General features: G+C 39.9%; 1 long non-coding RNA gene across 1 annotated transcript in view; it reads right to left on the bottom strand.

Moving 5' to 3' along the window:
• LOC140521184 (uncharacterized) overlaps positions 1-15778 on the bottom strand; it is a 197399-nt gene extending 181621 nt beyond the window's left edge. Inside the window, exon 1 of the long non-coding RNA XR_011972825.1 lies at positions 15642-15778. This is a non-coding gene — a long non-coding RNA (uncharacterized lncRNA). The remainder of the gene's footprint in view (positions 1-15641) is intronic.
• Positions 15779-17509: the final 1731 nt, after the last annotated feature.

Here is a 17509-nt window from a genome sequence, read left to right as displayed (position 1 = left end):
TACCAAGAATACAATCACAGTATTATGAGTATGATAGCCTCTGTGCCTCCGGGAGAAAATACAATTTCTGCCTCATCAAGTTTTATTGATAAAACACAGATGTAGTTATATTATTCAGATGACTTTCTGAGTCTGTTTCTTGCCTTTTCTACCATTTTTACATAATCTTTATGTTCTTCTTATTGGATAAGTAATCATTTGAGATATGTTAAAAGGATCAAAGATTAAAATGTTTTTTTTAATTTGCCCATACCAGTGACTTGCAATCACACACATGCACACACACATATACACATGCATACATGCACATGCCATGGATTTTGACATTCTGTATTATTTTGGTTTTAGTAACCACTGTGTTACCACCTACATTTAAGCAAGTAATTTGAAAACTCCTTTAAGAAATCCTGTCCATCTTCCTTCCCTACATAGTAATGAGGTAAAAGACGGCTCACAGAACCACTTTTTTGTAGCTGTTTTGTATAATTTTAATAAAACACATGTGGGAGGAATAAAATTAGCATTTTCTCCCTCTCTCTTGCCATTGCCACCATCCTAGTCTAGGCCCTCATTACAACCCACTTAACTCTTCTTGCCTCTTAACCAGGTTTCCTTGTCTAGTCTCTCCCCACTCCAACCCACCCTCCATGCAGCTTCCAAAAAAATTTTCCATATGTTCAGATCTGATCATTTCTTTGCTCAAAAACTTTAATGGTTTACTAGGATTTGCATCTTAGCATAGTGGCTAGCATATAACAAATCCTCTATCTGTTTATCTACCTATCTTTTTATTGCCTATAAAAAGTTCCAAAATCCTTAGCCCAGATGTTGAGACCCTCCAAAAGTCTGTGACATCTTATTCATCTTAAATATTCCCCCCTTCAGCTATTCTACATCTAAAGTAGACTATTTAACATCCCCATGTGTACATCCGGTATTTTGCAGTCTGTCTTTTCTTCTTAGTCCTGTCCTTGGGACCAGAATGTCCTAATCCCCCAGCCTTCAGTAATAGAATATTCCCTACTTCTTATCACAAAGATCAAAAACAACCCTCTCCGTGAATAGCTCTGTGACTTCATCCCCCTCCCCCGAATCTTTTCCTCCTCTGAATTTGCACAGAAATGTGTTTGTTTGTTTCATAAAGTTTTCCTGCATTTGTCATTATTTGTATTATCTGTTTTAGCTATAGCTAGTAGATTTTAAGTTTCTTGTTTCATTTCTGCGTCCAAGCACTTAGGTATGGTTAGTATAGTACACATGGTTGACAAAATTGACAAATATTTGGACAAAGGAGAATTTCTTGACATTAAGTACATGAACAGATTTTTATGAAATAAGATGAATAAAGGACAAGGTATGAGCAGACTTTTTGCATCCATACAACTGTAAAAGCATAGGCTCTTAGACCTAGAAGATGACTCCAAGGGTACCTAATATGAATCCCTAGCACAGTATCACTTCCCAGAAACTCACAGCTGAATAGGATCCATGAGGTCACCTTTTCTATCTGTGTCTTAAACAAGAATCTCCTCTAACATTTACCTAACAGTTGGACATCAAATCTTCGTCTGAAGCCTTCTAGTGAGAAGGAATATGCTACCTACCTCCCAAGGTGGACCTATCCCATTTTGGGGAGACAGTTACCAAGTTTTTCTTATCTCAAGCAGAAATCTCCCTTTATACAGCTTTCAGGAAATCCCCCTGATTTTGCCAAATGGAGCCAAGAAGGACAAGGCTACTGGAGGAGAGGGCTTCTGTGTAACAGCCTTTCAAATCTTGGGAGCTACTCTGTCCCCTTAAGCCTTCCCTTCTCAATACTAAAAATCCTCTGGTCTTCAGCCAATTCCCCAAATGACTTGATCTTGGACCCTCTGTTCCCTTCAGATCACCCTATTCTGGATTCTCTCTAGCTTATTAACCTACTCCTAAAAGATGGATCCCAACCTTCCATGCAATGCTCAAGATATATTCTAAAAGGGCAGAAAATAAGCACAACAGCTAACATTCACATAGTGTATTAAAGTTTTAAAAGTCCTTTATATATGTTAATTCCTTTGATCCTCACAAATACACTGTGGTGTAGTTGCTATTATTATCCCCATTTGACAGATGAGTAAACTAAGGTACAGGAGTCAAGTGAGTACTTGCCATAAAAGTAAGTGCCTGAGAAAGGATTCCAGTGTAGGTTTTCCTGACTCTTAACCACCTAGCATGGGACACTATGCCTCTTTTAATGTAGCCTCAAGAGGACACCAGCTTTTTTGACTGTCATTTCACGTAACTGATTCATATTAAGCTTACACTCCACTCAGACCCCAAGATCTTTGTCAGCCAAACTGCTATCCAGCCAAGCCACAAGCAACTTATTTGATTATTTTGAGTCCAACCCTAATACTTCACATTAATCTCTATTAAATTGTATTGTCTTATGTTTTCTCCAGTATTCTACCCTCAAATATGATTACAATTCCTTCTAATTTTCAAGACCTACAAGAACTTCACTTCAAGACGACACTTCAAGAACTTCAAGAACCCCTTGACCCACTGGAAGTTAACTATTACAGCTGTGGATACTTCCAATTAGAAAGAATTTATTTTCCCCCTGTATCAACCTATATATGCCTCACCACCAAGATATAAACATTTTTTCCTATAATAAATACTTCAGTTTGAGTATTAACTGGGAACCCCCAAAATGGTGACTCGCACACCTGGAAATTCTGGATGCAGTCCCTCTACCCTAATTTTTGTATTTCCTTACTATTAGGTAAGCAGGGATATGATGCAGCCACGCTGATTGTTAAATTTTCAATGTGAGTATTTCTACCTCTGAAATCAGCAAAGGCTATAACAATCAGGATTATTATTAATTCAGTCAATTGTCACGTTTCAACAGCTAGCATAACAGTAAGAACTGGCATTTATTCAGATCTTTAAGGTTTTCCAAGCACTCTTTATATGTTACCTGGGTTTGGTCCTTACAACAACCATGGGAGGGAGGTACTGTTACTATTCTCATTTTATATATAAGGAAACTGAGGTTGAGAGCAGTTAAATGACTTGGTCAGTGTCACACTGCTATGCTATGAAGTGTCTTATAGAAGACTTGAACTTTGGCCTTTCTGAGTCCAAGGCCAGCACTATTCACTGTACCACCTAGCTCAGACAGACCTGACAAAAAATCTTTATTAAATCTATCACAATGTACTGTGTAAGGGAATTTGGGCCCCTAATGTGTTATTAAATGCTTTGAAATATGATGATTCACTTCTTTAGGTCAGTCTACATTCTCAAAAAATATTCCCAAGCAGAGACTACATGGTCACCAGTGGGCAGTATCATAGAAGGAATAGGAGTGGATGATTTGGAGAAGAAGGGAAAGGATAATTTATTAAGCACCTACTATGTGCCAGGTACTATGCTAAGCACTTTACAAATATTACCTCATTTTATCCTCACAACCTGAAAGGTAGGTGGCTACTATTATCTCCATTTTGCAGCTGAGGAAACTGAGGAAGACAAGTTAGGTGACTTGCCCAGGGACACACAGCTACTGTCTATGGCTACATCTGAACTCATGTATTCCTGACTCCAGCTCCAGTGACATATCCATTGTGCCAAGAAAGATGATTTCTCAAGTCCCTTCTAAAATTAATTCAATTTTAGCAAAAATAAATATGGATATAATCTCCCACTCAATATCCCAGTGAGGTTGGAAATGTAAGCCATGTAATTCCCACTTAACTGGTGAAATTCTGAGAGGTTAAATGACAGTCATAAAGGTATATGATACCTGCAAGCCAAATTCAGTCCATTAAGCACTCCCCATTTTCAAATAAGGAAACGGAGACCAAGAAAGAGCAAGTGAATTGCCCAATGTGACACCATAAGCATCGGAGGTGAGATATGAACCCAGATCCTCTTAACTATAGAGTTGGTGGTCTTCCAACCATACCATAAACTGAACAATTGACTTGTGATAAGCCCAATTATCTTTCCAAAGTCTCCATGGCATACCACAGTAATAATTTAATTTCTTCCCTTGGTATCCTCATCACCTGGCAGATAAAAGAGGCTTAATGTTGTTTTTGTCCTTCATTTCAAAGAAGACCAGTGACAACACAGGATAATGTCTTAACTAGCCTGTGGGCTGGATTTAAGTAAGGAAGTTGTACAAAGTCATCAGCCTTGTACTCACTTCCAGAGTAAAAGAAGTTCAGGGGCAAGACAAAAAATCAATTTAACTGGTGACAGCTCAGGATGCAGTGGATAATCTTGACATCTCTAATGTCTGTCCAAGTTCTAAGTGCTCCCACAGCACCTGCTTCAGTCACCTTCATGGCCACTGGAACAAGCTGTTATCTACCCATTCTAGTGGGGGAAAGTCTCCCCACACTTGAGGTAGACATCCCCCTAACTCATCAATAGATTTGAGGCCTATCCGTTACCCTCAACCTGATTTAGCCCATCTGACAAGATGGTTTACTGGGGTGTGGCTGCTGCACATGCTGCAGCTTCTTGGAGCCACAGATGAGAATTGGGTGCCAGGTGGACACCAAAGGTGAGTAAGCAGTCCTCACACCAGTGGTGCCACTCCCTCCTGAACAGCCATGCCTGCTGACTGAATCACCAGCACCCATGACTCTAAAATGATATCACAGTATAATCCTAACAGGTTAAGTTGTAAGAAACCTTGGAAAATAAGAAAGCACCTTGGAGAGCATCTAATCCACCCACCCCACTCCAACCCCTGGCAGTTTACAGACAAGTCAGCTGAGGAACACTGGGAAAGTTGTTTGTGAAAGGTCACAGAACTAAGACCTGAACCCTCTCAGCTGCTAGGCCAATGACAGTTCCACTAATACCTCAATTCCATCGATTTAATGCTGTATTTTCAGCAATAAAAAAAGAAAAAACCAGACTGTTAGAAGAGGAAGGAACCTTCAGAGATCATGAGGCACAGAGGAGAAAGTTATTTGGCCAAGGTGATAGAAAAGGGCAAATGAGGGGCAGGGCTGAGATGGGATTTCAGGGGTCATGACTGATTCCAGTAACCAGTCTAAACTTTTTTTTTTTTTTTTACTGTGAGGTTAACTTCAGAAAAAAGGCTCTTTTTAAGGGTGTAATCTCATTACCTGGAGAAGAGAGGTATTTTTCCTGCCTAGGTAGTCCAAGCTATGTGGGTCTGAAGACACGGTGGGAGGCTTTGTTTTTAATGATAATAGTTTGGAAATGTGGTAAACTATGATTTTCCTAATCCCCCGGTTGCTTCCGTATTTGAATATCATAAATGCAAGAAGAGCTTTTTTCTTTGGAACCCAAGAAGATTTCAGTGGACTACCCATGGTGCCTAAGCACTTCATCAATACCTTCCCCACTCTGCTCTTCAGAATGTCAAGCGAACCCAGGACTTGATTTTAATCTAACTCGAACCTTCCAGGAGAGAATGATTTGATATTTTGACAAACTTTCCTAACCAGTCTGGTTGATAAGGTTATCACATTTCCATTAGAACATTTTTTTTTTAAAGAGAAACTCACTTAAGAAAACACAAATGTAGGATTGTAAGATAAAAATTACATTTATGTATATATATATATACATATATATTACATATATGACTTAGTATTTCTCTTGAGCTTTAAGGTTTGCAAATTGTTATCTGCAGATCATATTTCATCCTCACAGCAAACTTGGGAGATAGGTGCTATGCTTATCCTCAATTTCACAGATGAGGAAACTGAAGAGAGAAGTTAAGTGACTTGCCCAGGGTCACACAGCAAATAAGTGACTAAGGCAGGATTTTCATTCAGGACTTCCTGACTCCAAGACTAACAATTTACCTATTAGCAGTACTCTACAATTACTTAGCAGATTTATATGTGAGTGTATACACACACACACACACATATATATACATATATGTATGTATATAAATTATGGGTGTGCTTCTATATGTATATACATATATATATATATTATATGTGTGCTCTGTATTTATATTTCCTTTTCCATAAAAGTCCCATCATGTTATGCTGTGACTGTAGGTTCTCATACTCACAGATCACGTAAAACTCTATCAAGCTAGAAAAACTTCAGTATGAAGACACTACATGTTCAAGGATTCATTCAGTATGCAGCATTTGGACATAAGAAGATGTGACCAATGGCTATTTAGAGAAGACTGTATGTTTGAAACTCACACTCCCAAATAATAGGTGATATGGGGGAGAGTTTGCCCTGAGGTGTTGGGAGGAATAATAGTTACTCCGGTTTTTCTATAACTTTTAAGTAAATACCTCTTTGTTAAGGTTAATCGATGTTAACTGGTTGAATGAAACTCAGATGCTTATCAGTGGGGGTGGGGAAATAAACAAAAATCAGGGCTTGAGGCAAAAGGATTAGAAACCTCCAACCCCTTAAGAGACCCCAAGAATACTAGATGGGTGGGACCATAAATTGTCTTTAAAGACCACCAACAGCTCTAAATCCCATGCAAAAACACCTATTTCATGCAAAATATCCCTTTTCCTAATAAGAGATTTTTCTTTGACTTGCTGACCTATTTCCCCACTAAGATCACCCCTCCACTCGTTCCATCATCCTTCACTGTGACATATAATGACCCTGGAGTCTTAGATGTTCTGCTAGCAGAGTACCAGCTCTTCTAAGTTCTGCCATGCTAAGAAGACTGAAATCTGAGAAGAAGGAAGTACTCTGTGATGGACTGACTGTGTCTATCATCTGAGAACCAGCGCTGCCTAAGAGCAGAGCAGATCATCACCAAAATGCTCATGACCACCAGAGACAAGTACTTTTGGCTATTAGCTCATGGAGACTGTCTGTTATCTAAGGTGTGAAGAGGTCCTGATCAGAAGAAAGTGCCCAGAGTAAGAGAATCAGAGTTCCTTTAAATTCCTTTACGTTCCTAAGAACTTAATTGCATGCACAGGTATTTTCAATAATAAATGGAAAATTTGAGGCGGTTCTATCAGGGAATTCTTTTGCTCCCCTATCATTCATAAAAGCAAGTAGTAGGAAAAGAGATGTCAGCAGAGTCCTCCCAACTGGGGATATGTATTACCTATAGTTTTGACTATGGGCAATTAAGAAATGTCTCTGAACCTTTATGTTCAGGGGAGATGGAGAACAACTCTAAAATTCTATCCAGCCAGACCCCATTATTCTACAACAATGCAGTCTAGCAGTGTTTGTAGTCGTAGAACCTGGGGTCAAATCTCAGTTCATAATATATTAGTTGTTGACCTTGAAGAAGCCATTTTTCTTCTCAGGGTCTCAGTTTCCTCACTTGAAAAATAAGGGGATTCAGAGGATCATTCAGATACCATTTAGTCCAATCCCCTCATTTTACAGGGAAAGAAACTGAGGTCCAGTAGGAGAAAGGTCACAGAGGTACAGCTAGGATTCAGACTAAGTGATTCCAAATTCAGCATTCTTTCTAAGGTACCACACAGCCTCCTAACCAGATCATCATCCCTGCATACCTTTAGAGTTCCAAATAATATCCCCTTGTCATTTGTGGATTTGAGACATGAAGACGCGAGTTAAGCTTACAGCTCTAAACAATTCATAGATGACTTTGGGTAAGTTATTAAAGCTCTCTGAGCCTGTGTCCTCATAACTGTAAAAAAAGGATAATAATTCTACTTCCTCACACAGGGTTTTGACAGATAAATGCTTTGAAAACCTTAAAATGTTGCATAAATATTCTATGAGACACACATATATATGTATATGTATGTATATACATATATACATATGTATATATTCTCATGTGTACACATGTGTGTAGATACATCACATTTATATATGCATACACACATATATGCAAGGTGTCCCAAAAGTCTTAGTGCAGTACTAAGTTTCAAAGGAAGTAGACTAGGAAGGCCAATGAGGGAGTAGATTCCTGTCAATTTGAGGTCTTCATTTTAAGGTCAGAGGTCACCCTGTTGGGGATGTAGCAGAATAAATCTTGTTCAGACCCAACTTGCATCAGTTAGCATCTGTGGTCCCTTCTAACTCTGTGGTTGCATACTGCTATCTCCACTTATCTGTGGAAAGCTTTAATAGGTTAAAACTGCTCCAAGACTTTTGGGAAATCACAGAGAGAGACAGAAAGAGGGAGAGAGAGAGAGACAGAGAGGAAGAGGAAGAGAACAGCAGGAATGCCAGTAATGGAGATCAAATAGGATGGTAGGCAAACCTGGAAAAATGTCATATGATGATATTTTAAAGGTAAGGGGGATTTTCAGTCTAGGAAGGAAATTACTTAGGTGGGACATAATTTCTCTCTTCAGATACCTGAATGACTGTTATAAGGCAGATGGATTAGACTTACAGTAGTAAGTACTCTGCTGTGACCTAGAGGGCAGAACTAGGGCCAGTGGATGGGAGGTAGAAGGGGACATAGTTCAGCTCACCAGCAAGAGAAATCCTTCCCATTAAGAAGTGTCTTGCAACAAAAAAGGCAACCTTGTAAGGCAGGGAGTTTGCCATCACTGGAGTCAGGTGTGAGAAACCAGGAAGGATGCTGTCAATGATTACCTCTCAGGTCTCTCCCAACTCTGCAATTCTAAGATCCTCTAATAAGTAAATAACTGTGGTCCCCTCCACCTTTTCCATTCGGTGTTCAACGGTCCCTTCCAGCTTTAACATTCTATGATTCTGACAATCATTCGCTGACATTTTTCTCCAAATTAATTTCCTGTCTCCGTGTTCTTTGTTTACCCAAGCTAACAACACAACACAAAGGCAGGTGTCCAAAAAGAGATAGCTATGTGTAATTGGCTTTATGGTCAAATCAGTTTTATCAAACCCATTAGCAGGAATGGCGCTGCAGACAAACAGCTTGTTATCTGGTTAACAGATAACAAGTCTCATCTTCTACTTCTACAGGACTTTAAGGTTATAAAGCACTTTCCTTACAATGGCCCCAGAGATGGGACCACGTGTTGTCATCCCCATTTTACAGAGGAAACTAAAGCAGAAGTGAGGTTATATGATCACAGTCTATACCCAGGGTTCAGACTCAACATTTCTTCCTCCCAAGTGCAATGCTGTCTCTTTCCTATCAGTCTGGTTTTGCAGGCTGCTGGAGTCACAGACTGAGTCCTAACTGTGACTGCAGGACTCACGTAGGGCAGCCAGCATGCGGTACCTGGACTGCACTGGGAAGGGGGAGCTCTGTCTGTACAGTAAGGCTTCTGACACCGACTAGCTGTGTGACCCTGGGCAAGTCACTTAACCTCTGTCTGCCTCACTTCCTTCATCTGTAAAAAGGGAATGATAACAGTACTAACCTCCCAGAGATATTGTATCAAATGACACATCTGTATACAACACTTTGCAAACCTTAGAGCACTATATAAATGTTAGTTTATTATGATTATTGTTACCATAATTACCATCCTCTCCTTTCCTCTCATCTTGCAGCCATTATTAACATTATCATCGTCACCACTGTTACAATACTGTGCTCTGCCAGGCTCACTGCGGGAAGGGGAGCCTCCCCCTACCCCAGGATAACAGAACATGATTAGCCTGTCCTCTAAAAAATCCATATACGAAGTACTAATGACTCAAAAACATCTCCATTTTGCTTCTTCGTAAGATCAAAGATCTAGACCTCAGACACTACTTAGTTGAATGCCCCACGCCCAATTTTACAGATGAGGAATCTGAGGCCAAGGGAGTTGGCAGCTTACCCAATATCACCAGGCAGTAATCATTACAGGTGAGATTGGAGTTCTTTCTACTATACTGAGTCCTCCCAGGGTTCTCAACATCAATACCTAAATAACTTTTGACAGGTATCAGAGGTTGAAAGTCTTCAAATACAGACCTGGCAATGAACTATGCATGTGTGTGTTTGTGTGCATGTACCTGGGTGTGCTTGTGAGAACCAGGCAAGCTAAATGACAAAACCCCAGAGAGTTGGCCACCATGGGGTCACAGAAACTCATGAAACCATCTATTAAGCCTTAGGGATTACAATCCATATTGGTGAAGAGTACTCCCATTGATGAAAACACTGTTTTCTTTGAAGTAGGTAATCTCTAAATATTTTCACAGAATAGCAAACTCAGGCTTGAAAGGGACTTCAGAGGTCATCTAGTCCAACCCAAAACCAAACAGGAATAGTCTCTACAATATCCCTGCTGGATGGTCACATTGATTCTAATTTAATATTTCCATTGACAGGGAACTCATTACTGGTCCAAATAACACCTTCATTAAGCTTTAGGACAACTCTTAATTGTTAGAAGTTTTGTTGCTCCCTTAAATCCAGCAGAAACCTATCTCTCTGTAACTTCATTCATTGGCAGCACCAAGTCACAGAGTTAGAAGAGACCCAAGGACCTCTGGTACAAGCTGTGCCTATACAAGAATTCACTTTGCTGCATCCCCAACAAGATATTCTTCAGGCTTTCCCTGAAGACTTCAAGTCAGCAGGAACCCATTCCCTCCCTGGGATTCTTATTCCACTTCTCAACAGCTAATTGCTAGGAATTATATTAAGACGAAATCTGCCTCTTTTTTGATTCCATCCATTGCTCCCCATTTTGTTCTTGGAGACTACACAGAAATGTGGAAATTACCTTCTATACAACAGTCCTTCAAATATTAGAAGGGAGTTGTCAAGCTTCTGACTAAACCTACGTTATCCCAACTCTAGATTAATATCTGCATGGTTTTCTCAAGCGATTCTCATACAGCATGGTGCTGAAACCCCTCACCATCTTGAGTAACCTCCCCTGAATACTATTCAGTCCAAAACTGAACTCTTTCTGCCAAAATGCTCCTCTCTTCCTAACTTCTCTGTTAATGTGGAAGACAGGTGCCACCATCCTCTCAGTCCTGTAGGCTCACAACCTAGGTGTCACCATTGACTCCTCATTCTCACCATCACCCCAATACATTCTCCCCTTCTCTTCTCTGACACTGAAAACACCTTGGTGCTGGCCCACACACCCTTATGCTCACACCACTGCGAAAGCTTCTTGGTCTCCCTGCCTCAAGTCTCCTCCCATACTAGTCTATCTTGCATTCAGCTGTCAACTGATTTTCCTAAAGTGTGAGTCTGATCATATCACCCACCCTCCTATTCAAAAAGCTCTAGTGGCTCTCAGTTACCTCAAGGATCAAATTTAAATGTTCTTGCTGACTTTTAAAGTCCTTTGTAATCTAGTTCCCTGCCACCTTTCCAATCTTTGTACATCTCACTCCTCTCCATGGAGGAAGAGTATCTCCAGGAACACTTATCTGGCATCCTTATTTTCTCCTATCTAAACATGTTCACTTGCTGACCTCCATGTCTGCTCCTAGCTTTCAAGTCCCAGATAAAATTCCACCTTCTATAGAAAGCCTATCCAGATCCTCCTAAATTCTCATGCCTTCCCTCTGTTGATTTTTTCTAATTTATCCTGTCTATAGCTTGTTTGTACATGTTTGTTTGCATGCTGTTTCCCCCATTAGACTGTGAGCTCTTTCAAAGCAGGGGCTGTAGGAATACCAGATTTCAGACTATATTACAAAGTGGTGATCAAGAAAACAATCTGGTACGAGCCAAGAAATACAGTGGTGGATCAGTGGAATAAATTAGATACACAGTACATAGTAGTAAATGATCATAGTAATCTAGTGTTTGATAAACCCAAAGATCCAAGCTTTCAGATCAAGAAATCAGCATTCAACAAAAATTTCTAAGAAAACTGGAAAAGAGTTGGGCAAAAACTAGAAACAGACCACCATCTCACATTGTATACCAAGATAAGATCAAAACGGATAAATGATTCAGACATAAAGAATGTCATGAGTGAATTAGGGAACAATGGAAAAATTTATCTGTCAGATCTACGGAGAATGGTTGAGTTTATGACCAAACAAGAGAGAAAGAAGATCACAGGAAATAAAATAGGTCATTCTGACTTCATGAAATTAAAAGGCTTTTTTACAAACAAAACTAACGTAAACAAAATTGGAAGGTAAAGAGGAATCAGGGGCAAAAATTTACAGCAAGTTTTTCTGATAAAGACCTCATTTCTCCAATACATAGGCAACTGGGTCAAATTTATAAGAATATAAGTGGTTCCCCATTTGGTAAATGGTCAAAGAATATGAACAGTTTTCAGAAGAAGAAATCAAAGCTATTAAGTTACATTAAAAAATGTTTTAAATCAATACGGATTAGAGAAATGAAAATTAAAACAACTCTGAGATACCACCTTACACCTATCAGATTGGTTAACATTAACAGAAAAGGAAAATAAAAAAATGAAAATAACAATGCTGGAGGGGATATGGAAAAACAGGGACACTAATACTTTGTTGGTCAAGTTGCGAACTGGTCCAGCCATTCTGGAGAACAAGCTATAAAACTGTGCATACCCTTTGACTCAGAAATACCATTACTAGATCAGTATCCCAAAGAGATCAAAGAAAAGGAAAAAAAAAAGGACCTATGGGTATAAATATATTTACACTAAATATTTTATAGCAGCAAAGAATTAGAAATGGATGGGATGCTCATCACTTGGGGAATGACTCAACCTGTAGGATATGATTGCAATGGAACACTATTGTGCTGTAAGAAATGACAAGCAGAATGGTTTCCAAAAAACTTAGGAAGACCTATATAAACTGATGCAGAGTGAAGACAGCAGAATCACAAAAACTGCACAAGTAACATCAATATTGTAAGGATGAGCATGAAAGACTCTGCTAACATGAAGACAATTCCAAAGATGCCATGATGAAAATTTTCTCTCCAGAGTGACAACTAATGAACTCTGAGTACAAACTAAAGCAATACTTTTTTTAAACTTTATTTTTCTTGTTTTTGCGTATGTGTGTGTGTGTTTTCTTTTGCAACATGACTAATATGGAAATGTTCTGCCTGATTTCATATGTGTAACTGATACATGTTACGTGCCTTCTCAAAGGGTTAGGGAAAGGCAATAGGGAAAGAGAAAATTTGGTACTCAAAATTTAAAAAAAAATGTGTTAAAATTTTTTTAAATGTAATTGGGAAATATTTGATAAAAATATGTTTAAAAAAAAGCAGGGGCTGATTTTGTCTTTGTAACTTTAGGGTTCAGTACAGTGCCTAGCACACAGTAGGCACTTGATAAATGCTAGCTGACCTGGCTTAAGCATGTTAATATTCTTCCTAAAACGTGTCACCAGGAACTGAATGCAATGTTCTTTCTGAGATTTGGTAGAGGACAGCAAGACCATTTCCTTCCTTGGGCCAGACACTATGCCTCTCAATGCAGCCTCCAAATGAATTAGCTTTCACTCTCAATGTGAAGGAAGCATGAAGCATTGAGAGTCCCAGATATTCCTCATAGTAATTGCAATTAAGTCACTCCTCTCTTTGTCACAAGACACAGGAACTAAAAGCAGCAGCAGCAGCAAACAAACACACTCCAGGACCTTAGATTTATCTCTCCAATATTCTTTTGATAGGCAAGATAGCACAGTGGAGAGTCCACATTTCTCCATTTTATCCACAGGCATAGCATGGGAGACTGTCAAGACCTTTGCTTTATACCCTATCTACAATCTAATATACCAATTTAGTAACCGCGAACAAAAAGGAAGCAGGGTTTACTCTGAAATAATTTCTTGTAAAAATCTAAATCAGCCTGATGCCCTCTCCCCATGATAGTTCTTCAACTACTTCAAGATAGCTATTGTATCTCCTTGTACTGTCTTCTTCCACAGACTAGCCTCACCATCTTTGGTAAAGGCTAGTCTTGGGTTGGCGAACCCAGTGGTGTCTTAAGGGGGCATAGCCATGGTCTCTCTGGGACATGATGCCCAATGTCATCTCTAAGAAATATAGAATCTTAGGCTATACTTAAAGGATGTGTAAAGTGGAGCTGGCTCCCTGGGATGGAGCCTGAGATCTCCCTGAGGTAGGATACTTACACTAGGGTCTATGGCCTGACATTTTTTTAAAATAATTTTTATAACTGTATTTTGATAAATTGGTTTCCTTGGTAATCCTACATATTTTATTTCATACACTTAAAAATATTATTCTCAGAAGTGATCTGCAGATTTCACCAACCCAGCCAACAAAAGGAATCTCTGACACAGAAAAATGCTAAGAACTCCTGTCCTAAGAGGTGTGTGGGGCCTGGTATAATTAAGATTTTAGAAAAAAAAATAATCACAGTGTGTGCTTCTTCAGGCAGAAGCTGAATGTTGGAGAGGAGAATAAAAAGATACACAGGAGCCGTTGAACTAAATGACCCTGAGGTCCCTGAGAGTTTGCTATTGTATAAAATTATAGAACAGGAATTTAGTCAGCCCTTACAGTAAATCGTTTCCCCAGTGTGAACTTATTTTAAGAGAAGATGAAATCTGCAAGGTGAATGAAATTGTCAGTATCATTCACTGCCAAGTACTCATTTTCCTTAAGGGGGGGAGAAAGAAGCAGAAAGGAAAGAATACAGTATACAAATTTACTTTTACAAAAGAAGGAAATGAAAGAAAACAATTCTTTAGTAAGCCTGGAGTGAAGTATCTGATACTTATTCCAACCGCTGCCCTTCATCTCCAACAACGTAATGGACCTTAATTCCCTTCAGGCAGAAATATCCATGATAATTTAATGCTGAAACTTCCAAAGGAGATTTAAATTGAAAACTTAAATTGGGTAGAATCTGCTAAGGACATCTGGTTTCTCAAAGCCATGATTTTATGATCAGAATATTCATAGAAATTGTCAGAGTCCAACGTAGGGGCCTCTGCCAAAGAGGATATGGATGTGTACAGCAAGAATGCAGAGATTTGCACCCACCTACATTCTCCATTCTTGTGCATGCCTGCTATCTGACATTCAAAACTTAAGCTTGGGCTCTTGAAAGATGAACCCATGAACATTTCCTCCAAGTAATTCTTCCATTTCTGGTGGTTGTTGATACCCTCGACTTCAGCTGTCACTTCCAAAGTGGGCACTAGTTAGAACAAAGGTAGGGATAAAGTCTCATAGTTCTTAAAGCATTCTAACCCATTGGCACAGGCATTTTTCTCATTCTGGGGCAAGGACAGCATCGGGGCCAGATTTACAGTGGAAGCTGTCAGTTTATCAGGCTGGAGCAGGTGTCAGGGGCTGTAAGAAATCAACTTCAGAAGAAGTAAAAGCAAAAGGCGAGAGGAGAGTAAACATGGTAAGTAATGGCTGAGACTAAGGGTCCTAGGAGAATACCCAGCAAAATAGCAACATGAAGATGCAATCCAGACCCTGTCTGTGAGAAAGGGCATAAATATCTCCAGCTTGACCGCAGCTTTGCTATTGATATAAAAATGGAAATTGATTTTCAGAAACGGGCAGTATCTTCAGCTTCTGTAAATGAGGCATCTAGACATTTCTTGTAAATAACCTTTAGAGGGCTTGAGCAAAGCATCCCAGACAGATTATTGTTTATCTTATAAATGATGATAACCAAGGCATAAGTTTGCTGAGCCTCCATGGGGAATTTAGTCTAATATAAAAACCATGGAAATCCCAAAGCTGAAGGGGACCTGGGAAACTTCTGACTTCCAACCCCCACTTTATAAATGAGAAAAGCAGAACTGGAGAGAGGGTAAATACATGTTTAGTAGCTTACCTGGCACAGAGTAGGTGCTTACTGACCAACCGGCTGACTTGACCCCTGCTGGAGGGTATGAGTAGGGGGCCAAAGAGTGACCAAGGCCCAGGTTTCCTTCCCCCCTCTCCCACATTACTATAGGGCAGTCATAGCTTGGATTCTGTAGAAACAGCAGAGTAGGGGCCAGAATACTGATCCTGGAGCCATTAAGATTTATGAATGCAGCTAGCCTCAGATACCTAACTAGCTGTATAATAGCCAATTAAAATCATGGTTGAATGGCCTCCTACTAATTGACAGCTCAGTCAGCCAATAAGCACCTGATTTCCTTCCTTTCATTTTGATCCTAGGATCATAAACCCTGAGCTGGAAGGAACCTTGGAGGTCATCTAGTCCAATATCTCATTTTACAAGTGAAGCCCAGAGATATTATCAGTGACTTTTCCAAGGTCATACAGCTTGTAAGTAGCAGAACTATTCAGAATAGAAACAAAAGGAATATAATGTAAATTTTGAGGAGGGAGGAAACTAGCACCTGGTCTAGCACTGAGATTTCAATGGTTGAGAGAGTTTCCTGGTTAGCTTTCTTCCAAAAACCTTTCGTCAAAGAAAAACAGCTCCTGTTTTTCAATGGCAAAAATCCACACTAATGAGGAAGTAAAGGGTTTGTGACTAATTCTGGACCAGACCTGTGATTTAAATGGCAGAGAGATCCCACAATGAAGAAGTTAAGTGTGTCTCCCAGTGCAGATCAGCACCTGCTTCTCCATTTTGGGGCTGCCCAAGGTCACATAGAGAGCACTTATCAGGAGGGCAGGAACCCCAGGTTTCCTGACATTCTTACACTGCATTCATGTAGCTTTTCGGTTTATAAAGCACTTTACCTAGTGCTGACCTTTATCTAATTTGATCCTCATAGAAGCAAAACATCAAGTTTTGTAAAAACAAGGGGCTAACACGTGGCTACAAAAGCCTGCCAAGATAAAAGGGATAGAGGTTGCCCATCCCAGTTTAGAAACCTAGCCATAAGGTCAATTTGCTACTTCTCTGCAATTTATAACCTTCAAAGAGTTACCTAGAGTTTTCAGAGTTTAAGTGACTTGCCCAGAGTCACATATCTGGTATGGGTTGGAGGTGGAAACTGAATTCAGATTTTCCTGGCTCCAAATTCAGCTTTAGATGCCTCTTTTAGACGAAGATAAAATTCATCACTCAAGGTAATAAGCACCTCCTCTATGGCTAAGCAGGGCAGCTAGATGGCCCAGTGTATAGAGCAACCAGACTGAGTTCAAATCTACTCTCAGAGACTTGACCCCTAAACTTTTGATTCAGTTCCTAATCTGTAAAATGGCCAGGAGAAGTAAATGAAAGACCACTCCAGTATCTTTGCCAAGAAAATGGAATCATGAAGAGTCTGACATGACTGAAAACTACTTCGACAAACAACATGTGGCTAGGTACTGGGAATGCAAATGCAAAAAAATGAATGAATGTTAAAGGCCAAAGAGATCCAAATTCATTATCTAGGAAGGACCTAGCCCACACATCAGAGCTCTTTAGGGCTACAAGGGGCCTTGGCTGGCCATGTAGTGTGGCCCAAAGAAAGGAGAAGCAAAAAGGCTGATTTGCCCACAGTCATTAAGTGGCAGAGCCGAAATTTGCACTAAGGCCCTCTGACTCCACAACCAGTTAGACCACTCCTGAGCTGGACCCTTCATTGCATCTAAAGAAATGCATCCAAGAGGCAGAAATCCAGACCCTAGAGGAAAGGCTTGGGGGTCGTAGCCCCAGGCAGAAGCAACTTCTGCGCCCCCCCCCCACCCCAGGAAATGACCCACAATCCTAACCTCAAAACCCAATTACTTATGTGTGGGGTGGCTCAGGTC

The sequence above is a fragment of the Notamacropus eugenii genome, chromosome 1 (genome assembly GCF_028372415.1).
Source record: "Notamacropus eugenii isolate mMacEug1 chromosome 1, mMacEug1.pri_v2, whole genome shotgun sequence".
Taxonomy (NCBI): domain Eukaryota; kingdom Metazoa; phylum Chordata; class Mammalia; order Diprotodontia; family Macropodidae; genus Notamacropus; species Notamacropus eugenii.
The sequence above is the reverse complement of the archived record's forward strand: the minus strand, read 5'-3'. Positions and strand labels throughout refer to the sequence as shown.